This window comes from Aythya fuligula, chromosome 2, assembly GCF_009819795.1.
Source record: "Aythya fuligula isolate bAytFul2 chromosome 2, bAytFul2.pri, whole genome shotgun sequence".
NCBI classification, from domain to species: domain Eukaryota; kingdom Metazoa; phylum Chordata; class Aves; order Anseriformes; family Anatidae; genus Aythya; species Aythya fuligula.
This window is the reverse complement of record NC_045560.1, coordinates 37,357,342-37,368,701: the sequence shown is the minus strand read 5'-3', so window position 1 is coordinate 37,368,701 and position 11,360 is coordinate 37,357,342. Positions and strand designations below refer to the sequence as shown.

Genomic DNA, 11,360 nt, shown 5'->3' with positions numbered 1-11,360 from the left:
CGAGCAGTCACAGCAGAGAGTGGGTGGCTCTGGGGGCATGAGGCCAGCTGCCCCGTGCACCGGTGGCATTATGCGGCCGGCAGGCAGGCAGGCGGTGACCGTAGCTCTGGAAAAACCCAAAATCCAAAGAAAAACCCTAAACAGCAAAGTGGTATCATCTGCTTGAGGTTATGTGCCATGCCATGCAAATCTAGCCCTTACAGCAGGTAAAGCAGAAAGTGGAGTTCTTCTGAGCTATACCTGTGGGTTTTTTCCACAGCCACAAGATCGATTGTGCTGTCCACCAGCACAATCTGAGGGAGACTGAGGGAGGCCCAGCCCCCTGAACACTCCTTGTTTCTTGTTTTCCATCCTCATTCTTGGCTTTCTTTTCCTTCCCTTGCTATAGAGAGGGAAGAAGCTCTGCTAGCGTAAGGTGATGTGAGGGAACGATTCAAAATGTACGTGATAGTGGTGTTGGCAGCTGTGCGATTGAGAAGGAAAATTTTGGGACCCTCAAAGTCTCATAAAGACTTGTAAGGGGTTATTGTTGTGAAACATGTCTGAACGGCAGCTAGACTGATTTCTGAGTGTGATAACCTTCTGTCTGCTTTCTTCCTTCTAGTGGAAAAGTAATCTGGATTCACAGAGCACTAATTTATTCATAAGTATTTGCCCTACATATGTTGTTAACTAAGCATCTTTTCTTTTTGCTCTTCACTGTGTTTTCAGTTGTGCTTGCAGTTAGGTCATTGCTGAAACCAAGCTTTTGAAATCTGTGAGTTAGGCCCCTGTAAATTCTAAGTGAGGCTTAAAATCTTAGTTTTAAAAATGTATTTTAAAGTAATTCTCAACTATTGAAACTTAGGGGTCGTGTTTTCATTTTGCTACCGTGATTTCCTCTTTTTGTTGTTGTTGTGTGGTGATGATTTTTTAATTTGAGGTCAAAGTTCAGGTTCTTGCCCTGCTGTTTGAGTGCAGCAGCTGTTCCTTTGGGGAAGGCTCCAGCTATCGCAGGTCTCAGGGTAAAATCAACAGGAGCTGTCCTCTAAGTCATTCCTGTGGTGCCCTCTTCAGGCTTTTTCTGTTCCGTTGGCAAATGATTTTGCTTTGGCCTCACAAATGCTGGACAGGTTAGTAACCACCTATTGACATGTTCCGTGTTTCGAGTAAAAGTTACTCCAGCCCAGTAGCTGTCTAAATAGCTGCAGTGTTTCGGAGCTTGATGCAGTCCTACTGTGTTTAGTCCTACGTTTGTAGGACTTGTGTGTAGTCTTAACAGTATTTACACACAAATTTGCTGATATAATCTTAGAAATAACAACTATTTCATGCTCTCTAGGAAAATAAAATACATTTATCAGGGAGGATTTTTTTTTAAGTACATTGACATAGTTACTGCCTAACTGTTCTCATTTCTGCAGATCTCCGACCCGTTGCTGGGTCTGTCTGGGGAAATTCTGCACCCGTGCAAAGCCGATCCAATCATCTTATGGCATTTATTGTATCTCTCAGATAGTGCTGTACAGATCTCTGTACACTGTGGCAAAAAAATTATCATTTTGTGTCACTCCATACAGATTAGAACTGATACTGTGGCTTGTGGCAGATATTAAGATTAAAGTTTGATTTAATTATATATAGTGGAGAAAAAAAGTAGATAAAATACGAACCCTACGTTATTCTTTTTTTTTTCCCTCTCATAATGATGGAATACCCTTGGCTTTGCTTTTTTATCATGCAGAGGCTTCTGTAAGCCCCAGTGCATTGCACTGGCGTTAACACACTGGTGGATTCTGGTGTACACCCCAGAGGATCAGACTTTGAATTTAAATGCAAAATCAGGCTGGAGGCAGGGAGAAACCACCCATCGGAGTGCTGTTTCAGAGCCAGTGATGAAAACTTCTGTCCCAGGGGGCGAGGTGACGTGTGGTGCCAGCAGCAGTGGCTGTCCCAGGTCAGAGCATGGTGCTGCCTGGCCTGCTGTCCAGCCGCAGCACTGCCCTCAGCTAAGGAGGAGTCTAACAAGGAGCAGGGCCGGCATTTGGGGGTGCTTCCCCACAACACTACCACACAGTTGGTAAGTTACGGGCTTCTTGAGCCTGATATACTAGTGGCACAGTCTCAGAAATAAGTATACCTTTAGCTAATCACTTGTTGAAGTTGTGTGACCATTTATAATCACTGCATCCCGTGAAAAGGAGTTACATGGTGTCAGTACACTCTGTTAGGAGAGCTGCCTCGTTCTGTTTGTGGTGAACCCCACAAATGAACCTTGCTGGTTCCATCAGCTCAGGTGGCCTTCCTGCTCCAGCTGGGGTGTTTTTCTGCTGCACTCCCCTCGCAGCAGCTGATGAAGGGGTGGAAGCTCCACGCGTTCTGGTTGGACTGTTTCAGGCTGGTTAATGCTCCTCTCCTCCCAGCATTTAGCTGACTTTGTTTAATTTTGTAATTTGTTTGCTTCCTTTCCATGTGCTTTTTAATTAGCCATATTGCCTTTCTTATATGGCTTCTTTCTTTCTTCAAAGCCACATCTGTGTGCCTTTTGTATTTCCCAGCCTTTGCTGCAGTGACTTCCCTGATGGGTATCTGAACTTTCCAGGCAATAAAGCCCTTGACTGGAGTGATGGTGTGTTTCAGGGTGAGATATCTTTTAAAGTTGAACACACTGCATTTACTTTAATCAAAGGAATGTGGATGCTGTCCAAGATGCACATTTAAAGTAGTGTCCTTTTCGAAAGGGTGAATAATTTTTCCATTCAAAGGCACTCTGACCTCGTGACTTTATTTTTTAATGCTGGCCTGGAAAAAAAAAAAATCTTACCATGAATAAATAACAAACGACGGATGCCATGGAGTGAATAATTCTTGCTCTTCCTTTTGAAGAAGGGGTTAATCGTAACTCAGCCTGTCTGCTCTGGCAGAACTACTCAAGATAAAGCTCTTTCTTGGAAGAATACCCTTAGGAAGTTGGTGACCTAGAATGAGCTTGGGACAGGATTGCCTTTTAGCCTGAACTGTGATACTCACTGTGCTGCTACAATCTCTGTACACAGATAGTTTTTGACAGGCTGTGCAAACAGCCTGGGGTCAGAGCCTGCAGGCTGTCCTTGGGCAAGCAGAAGCTGTGGAAGGGGGAGCTCCGTCCCTGTGCTGTTGAGACAACCAGCAAAATTCCCAAACCCTGGTGTATAGGGCACAGGGGGGCACTTAGAGGCAAACACAGGTCCTCCTTAAGGGGTGGTGAAAAGGGCACGGGAAGCAGCAGAGCAACAAACGGGGGTGATGTATGGAAGATGTGCAGCGGGAGAATTTAATCTAATCCCTATCAAACAGTCTGATCCTTGCAAATTTTTCCCCTCCTTATGGTTTTTTATGAGTCTAGGATTTTCCTAACTGAAGGAGAGGTCAGATAAATCAGCAACCGGAGAGGATGTCAGCTTGCACGGCGTTTCAGACTGACGGACCCCTTCTCGAGGTACTACACGTCGCAGGATTTGATTGTGCTTTCTCGGCCAGAGAATTTCTGCCAGTACCTCTGCCAAGTGACGGATCTGGGAGGGTTTGCTGGCGTTCCAGGCCCGGCCGGCCTCTCCATTCAGCTGCCGGTCCCACACAGGCTGCAGCAAGGCCACCCAAACGCTGAGTTTCCACTGAGGCAGGCCAAGTTCCCCGCACTCTTCTTATTTTTGCAACTCTAGCAGGGGCCGTGTCCTTGGTTTCTTTCCATGCCAAATAAAGCGTCTGCACATTTTGTCTAGTTCGCTTTTGTGCAGCTGAGGCGTTTGTCCCAGGAACACCTGCAAAAATAGAGTTCTGAAGGCACGGATCCCTCTCCGACAGGTTAATCAACCCCGAGGAGTAAGAAATTATCCTGCTAGGTCTGTGAACGCAGTCGCAGGTTGCCTCGCAAGGGCAGCTTGTGGAGATGAAAGTGGCTGGGGTAGCTTGAGCTGTAGGCACACAGACAGCTCATATAAAATGCTTTCTGAAGGATGCTCTGGGGCAGATCCTGCCCCTCAGCACAGCGGCGTAAAGCTGGAGTAACCCAGGCTGCTTTGGTGAGGTTACCCCAGCTCTGCTCCCCTCTAGAGCAGAGCAGAATTCGAATGAATTACCCCTGAACGGAGAATAAAGGGCATGCACGGTAAATAATAAATTTCTGGGTTTTCTGCCCTCCACGGCTGCCTTTCATAAATATTTCAGGCTGCAGCTCATTTCTGCTTCGCTGGGTCAGCCAACAGCTCAGGCTGGGCAGGTGCATTTCAGCATCACTTGTGTTTGAGGGCTTGGGGGGAGGCAGAAGCACAGAAAACTGATTTCTAGGAGAGGGAGACTCTGTCCTGCCCAGTGCCCTGTTTGAAGTACCCCAGGGCACTTTCTGAGGCTGTGCATGACCAGACGTGGCGTCTGTTTTATTTATCTCTTGCTGAACTGAGAAACAGGGAAGAGAGAGGGGAAGGAGCATTACAGTCACAAAAATTAGGCTGGTGCAGAAGTGTCAGCTGAGGTGTTTCAGCATTTCGGAAGCGAATAATTTGATTCTGAAGAAGTCAATTTAAAATATTCCAGTAGCTCTCACCCCATGCGGTCCCACCCTGCAGGCTGGCACTGGACAGCAATCTGTGAGGAGTTTGGGTTCCTCCAAAGCTTCATTTTTTGGGGGACTTTGGTTAATGAGAGATGAGGCTGGCTTCTTTTTTTTGTACATCACTGCTGAACTCTGTGCTACTCTGTGTCATTCAGAAGCTATTGCAGTCCTGTCAGGACATAAGACACCTGTCTTCACCATGCAGACTCTTTCTGGTGTTTTCCCCCAGGTGCAGCACGTTGTAATTCACTGCCTGTGACTGCCAAGAGATGACAATGCCAGGAGTGTCTCTAGTTCACAGTTACCTTGCTGGTGGAAATTCCTCCACTTTTTCTTTGTAGAGAGTTCAGCAGAAAGCAACCAGAGAGCTGAGAGGGATGAGCCTCTCCCGTAGGGCCGGGAGGAAACCTCGATTGTGGATTTTCACATATTTCCAAAACGTCCAGTCAGGCATTTCCTGGGGTACAGACAGCTCGTGGTCTCGGTGGAACAAACGGCCGCCTGCACATTGTCACAGCCTCAGCAATAACCTCCTCCATCCTGCCACTTCTGCTGCTGCTCTCCTGTGTTCTCCATTAGGTTTGTCTCTCTGCTGCCAAAAAAAGAAGGATGTGGCTCTCCTGGGTTCCTGCTGGAGGTAGACTTTGTCCTCGGCTAGGGTTTTACTCCTTTCACTGTTTATTTTTCAGGTGTGTTTAAAACATTTTTAATAACATAATTGCACTGATGAGACCTAGTACAGGAGCAGGTGTAAATAGCTCTTTCCCCTTGTGCAGCTTGATATTTTCTTGGGTTCGAGAGGGAAATCAGTGGCCTGGCAATTGGAGGGATGAGACGAGACACTTTGTGCTGTCACGGGTCAAAATGAGGGTTACCTGGAGGGAAAGGATTTCATTGTCTGCACCACATTTTCAGTGTTAACCATGCCAAGAGTGGTCCTGCTGAGAAACAGAAAACTTAAAGCTGTCATCCACAGACTCACCTTGAAAGCCCATACTGAAATATCAATAATTGAGGATAGCTGTTCGCTAAAAAGGTTACTGACAGGCAGTACTGATCACTGGTAGATGTAAGTGTATTTTATGCCTGCAGTATTTTCCTGGCAGACTTTATTCTTTTGCAGCATCCTGTATGAGAAAGGAGAAGATAAAATAACTTTTCCTGGAGAAGACCCAGAGTGTTAATTAAGGAAATGGCGCTTGGACATCCCTTCCTGACTGGCTGGAGTTCATAGGTATTTGATGTCTCGTCCTCTCGTGAAGAGCTTTCCAAGATGATTTTCTCTGCAAACACTTTTATATTTTTTTTTCCTGCCACTAGAGGTCCTAAAACCAATAAGGAGTGGAGGCACAACCTGTGTGCAGGTGGCACTGGAGCATTCTCACAAGGTGGGCCTGAGAGCTGGGTCCGTGCCCACGTCGGCTGCTGGCGTGGGCGAGTGCTGCAGGCAGGCTGGAGGAGCTGTGGGCGTCTGACCGTGGGGCAGAGGGATGAGCTCAGCCTGCAGCCCAGAGCGATTTCGTGGTTCCTGCCACATCCCGGAGGAGCGGGAGGCAGGCTCTTCCTACGCTGCAGCCGTGCTCTGCCAATCTGTCACGCCACCCATGTGCGTCCCGTGGCGCCGTGTGCGTGACGGCAGCAGGGAGGGCTGAGCTGCGGAGGCAGGCCCCGAGGCTGCTCAAATTGAGCTGCTGAGGGAAACGGTAGGGAAACGCAGCAGGGAATCCACTGCCGAGGTGTTAAACAGCTGGGCAGCTGCCACCAGCTGAAACAGCTTCGAGGATTTGTTTCTGGGTCCTTAATCCCCAGCCTCCCAGTTTGCCCTCTCCCCTCCAGAGCTTGCTTTTGCAACCAGAGAGACAAAAATCACTCCAGGTGCTAGGGAGAGCAACAGAGAGAGCAAATGGCCCGAACACATGAAAACGTAGAGAAAAGCTTTTCCCTGCCAGGCGTTGCAGTAGGGGCCAGGATTTGCAACATAAACCTTGGGCTGCTGCTGTTGTCGTGGCCGTGCTGGATTGCTCTGCCGCGCTGCGGTGCTGTAAAAAGAAATGGATGGAGGTACTTGGAAACCAGAATTGAATGCAGCTTTTCTCATTTTCAACTTCTCTCTCTTCTTTCTCCCTCCTAAGAAATGAATATTGATTTTCCTCCTTCTGCTGAGTCTGCAGTCTTTGCTAGCGTTTAGTTGCTGTAAACACTCTCACTAGAGCTGGCTATGAAAGCGCCAGCAAACCAATCTTTATCGGAATTTGCCAGCTTGTTGAAAGCAAGACATCTCGGAGGCTGATGCTCTTTCTTGTGCCGGGACGACAAGGAGGCAGAGCCTGGCCCCTTGCCATGGGCAGCCCAGCCCTGCCACCTCCCTCACCGTGCCTCTGGGGAGAGCCCCAGCCCTGCTTCAGAGTAAAGGGAGCATCGCTTCTTGTTCCACACGGAGACCAAGCTGAACCCAGGAACCTTGGAAGTTCTGCAAAGAGGAATTCCCGTCCTCCGCCAAGCCTCAGCGTCATGTTACAACTTCTACTGCTGAATGCAAATGTACAAAACACTGTATTTTTCAGAAAGGGCTGTCATTTTCTAGTGATTGGCAAGTTATGGTCTCCTTGTACTTGTTTTGCTTATCAAGTTATTTTTCAGTGTCGAGGCCTATTTTGTTTCAGCCTCCCCTCTCACTGCCAATTTAAGAGTTGTTCCTGGCACCAGGGCCGCACGCGTGAGGCTGTTCCGACAGCGGGAACTGGAGCCGAAACAGCTCGCTGTTTGCCTGGAACTAAAAGTTATTTCCTTAGCATCAGCACCGCTCTCAGTTCTTGAGGTTGTTTGCGTGCCTGTCTGCAGGGACACCCCGGGCTGGCCGCGGCTTGCTCCTCTAGGAAAGTAATGTTTCCTTTGCTTCTGCAGGGAAAGGAATCAAGGCACAGGCATCAAGGCACGGCCTGTGGGCTTGCTGTGGCAGCGTGGGATCGACTGACCTGCAGGGGCTCCATCAGCATCGCTGCTGCAGTCGGATAAGCAGTCAGCACGATTTGTTGACTGATCTGTAAGTTAAAACATCTCCTGGCACCGCCGATGACAAGTTTTCCACGGGTGTGACGTGTATGCAGATTAGGTAAGGAGACAAAAAGCCCGTGTTTCAGCTAGACAGCTTGGCCAGTGAAAATTTCTATGTGAGGCTTGTTTTTAATTGACTTGATGAGTTTCATGCATCTGCCCACTCGAAATATTCTGGTTATGAAACCGTCTCTTTGTTCGCTGCTTGGCTTTTGGTTTCGAAGCAGGCAAAGCAAGCAGCGTGTGCTAATGAAAAGGACACAGAAAGAGAGAGATGTTAATGCAACGTACTGCATTAAACATTTCGGTTTGCCTAGGGCTTTTCGACCACTTTTGGTTTGTTTAGTAATCCCAAACCATATGTATATAGAGTGATTGACAAGATCCATTGTGTTTGAAGCAGCTTCCCAATGGATTGAATGCAGATATAAATATCTGATGCTCAGAATCTTTAGAGATGAGCTCCTGATACATCAAAATAGCATTTGATTTTCTTTCATATCTGCTCTGAAATTTTTCATGCAAATGTCAAATTAAAATGATGAAAAAGAGACTCTAAAAAAAAACCAATGGTTTTAACTTCATAGGATCCTAACTTAAGAAGTTAAGAAAAAATGCTGCGAAAAACATAAAACCATAGAATCAGAAAAACCAAAGGATGTAATCCTTTGAAAATCATTTGTGCATATAACAACATAAAGGACATTATTAGATTAATTCTTATCTGTCTGTAAGACTGAGAGTGATAAATAAATGGCAAAGAATGGAGATTTGTTATCAATCTTCTGAATAATTATACAAAGTAGGCTACAGTGTTTATATCTAATGCATATTTAAAAAAATGGATGGTTTTCATCATCTTACGAATTTGTAACACAAACTACCTTCAATGTAAATAAACGTGATGGTATTATCAAAGGTCATGGACTTTACCAAAGGTCATAGTGCAGCTATGTAGAAACCGAGTGATGGGTTCAGCCTTTAGGTTGGTCTGTGCATAAATTGGGGTCAAGCTTAAAAAAGAGAAGCTTGCTAACCATCCTGACACCTGTATCTGTTCTCTGTCATCAAAATTCTGTTGTGTCTGATGCACAGTAACCCCAGCTGGGCAGCTGTTTTACAAAATCCACCATTTGCAGCTAGAAAGACAGCAAAAATGCTGTGCCTGCTATCCAAAGCAGTGGAGCCAGATTGCTTTTGTGGTGCGCCTTTCCAAGCCACCTGGTGGAGAAACGGCCATGGGCTGGAGGCATTAGCCAATATCGTAGCATAGTAAAGAATAAAACCACAACATTCACTGTGCACTGCTATACTTTATTGAGGGCTAAAGTGGTGCAGGTTGCATAGCTTAAAAACGTGAGCCAAGAAGTTACCGATATTTGCAAAACGCTCCTTTTTGACTCTTGTGTAAGACTCTCCAATATGTTTAGAACCTGAATCAAACTGCTGGAGATAAAATGAGATACGAGGTGCAACGGCAGAGACTGAAAGCTTTCACTCACATGTCACCATCCAGATGTCATGAGAAGAAATCTAGGCTGCTGCTGTTGCCTTGGTTGCCTCAGCATAGTCCCATTCCATTTTAGTAAGCAGCCAGTGTGACAGCTCAGCCAGGGTCTCTAAGGGAGGACCTGCAGGCACTTGCACATGGACTGGGAGATGCCCTGAACATTTCTGTACTGCAGGATTTAGCTTAAACCTTGCTCCAACCATCCCCGAAGTTCAAACTTTGGGTTAATGCACAGATTAAATGCTTTCATTCTCTTTCTCTGTCTCAGTGATGATGTCCTTACCCAACAGGACCAGCCCCAGACTGCTGCCACTACCGACTTAATCACTGGGCCTCGGTTTACAAGTAAGTTGAATAATACTTGAGGCCTTCATGTTCTTCCATTTCCAGTTAGCTGGAGGAGGAATAGACCAGGCTCTTTAGGAAGCGCTGTTAACCGTGAGGTGACCTGGTCTTTACTCTGACCTTTTAACTCGTCTTCATGGGTGGGTTTGGCTCCAAGCCTACGTTATGCCTGGGTTGCCAAATTCAAAGAAACAGGTGGAGTTGGAATAGAAGGTGTTTATTCGTGTTATGCTGGAATTCCTTTGCTTTTGCCTGAGGCTCTACTAGAGAGGTCTTCAGAGTTAACAAGGCTATTCCATTCTTGCCTGAAACATTTTGTTCTTACATTTCTCTCCTGTCGATTGGAATTAGAGGAATCAGAAATGTTGTGCCTGTCTAAATACAGAGCTAAAAGTAATTCCATGTTCTGTGATGCTTGAAGCATTTCTTTCTGCTTGTGTTGTGTGAAAGATATGCAAGAGTGTAGAAAAAAAACAAACTAGCACCCTTAGTAGAGACCCTTTATTGAGCTTTCTGTGAAACCTACACGAGAAAAAGGGTCTCGTTCATAGATGTGACAACAGGGGCAAAGTGTGCATCACCTCCGTGGGAAAGCAATCAACCAAATACAGGGCATGCAGGAAGGAAACTAGGAAGAACAGGAGATAGGTGTTTTATTTTAGAATGTGTGCACCACAACAGGTAATGTTTATATCAGAGCGAAGGGCTCTGCACAGTATGGCCCACAGTCCTTGTCCCCTTGCTGTCCTCCCCATGTGGAGGCCCCCTGGACCATGCTGTAGCTCCTTTCTGTCCTATGCTCTGGAGTTTAGTTCCCTTGGAAACCAAACACACATTTACACAATTAATAAATGCAACAAGTATAATAACAATTATTCTTTAAATTGTACTGAGCTGTATATTTTCATTTTATTGTTGGAAAAGGTATTGTGTAACATATTATTCTATTGTACATATATCTACAGCAACCCTTATCTTCTAGGCTTTTATCATTATGCTAAAAAGCAGTATAAGATGAGGATGTCCAGAGGATCTCTGAAGTTTTATTCCAAACTCTCCCTCTCTAAACAAAAATATTTTCATTCTCGGTGATAAATCCCACTTGTGATCAGTTCTAGTATTTGTATAAACATTTTTAAACGTGAAGCTAAATGCTGAAGGAATGATATTCCCAGTGCAGAGTCCAAAATAGAATAAATAATACATAACTTAAAAATCTGGCATACTTATAATTTAAAAAATAGGAAGGAATCACATTTCGTTAAAACATTTCAGTCGCAGCTTTTCTGCAATTTTAGAAATTTTCTTTTCTCACCCTAGATTTGGGCAATGATCAGTGATCACTGTTGTTCTGGAAGAAGTTGTTCCCATCCTTGCAGCTGAAAATTGAAGCGTTTTCAAGAACGTCGCAGGAAAATTTGAACGGCACAGCAGCAAATGGTGTTAGGTTCTGATGCTATCAAAGGAGTGAGTGGTGACTAGGGTGATTGGAGTGATGCCCGAACATGGCGTGGAAACTGCAGCACTCAAACCAAACAGGGACACGACCGAGGAATTTTTTGGACAACATAACATGGAATGCTGTTCATGTCTTCTATTAAAACTAATTCTATATGCTTGAAACAAATTTATTATGATTTACTAAGAGCCGGTGACTGGAATACTCTAGGCAGAGTATTCTGGTATTCTTTCCGTTGTCTGAAGCACACACATTATGCTGTACATTGTCCAAAAAAAGCTATTTTCTGTTGTGAAAGAAATATCAATAGCTAATTAGGTTTCATTAATGATACCCTCCCCCTTTAATAAATATTTGTGTTTGTGATTGGTTTATATTATAAATCAGGTGTGGAGCTGACCTGGGAAAACTCCCAGATCTTT

The 11,360-nt window shown here is 45.4% G+C and overlaps 1 long non-coding RNA gene across 1 annotated transcript; it reads left to right on the top strand.

Moving 5' to 3' along the window:
* Nucleotides 1–7,305: 7,305 nt before the first annotated feature.
* Nucleotides 7,306–11,329, top strand: LOC116485896. Its single transcript, XR_004252907.1, has 3 exons — nt 7,306–7,682; nt 9,403–9,479; nt 10,800–11,329. It is a non-coding gene; the product is annotated as an uncharacterized LOC116485896 (long non-coding RNA).
* Nucleotides 11,330–11,360: the final 31 nt, after the last annotated feature.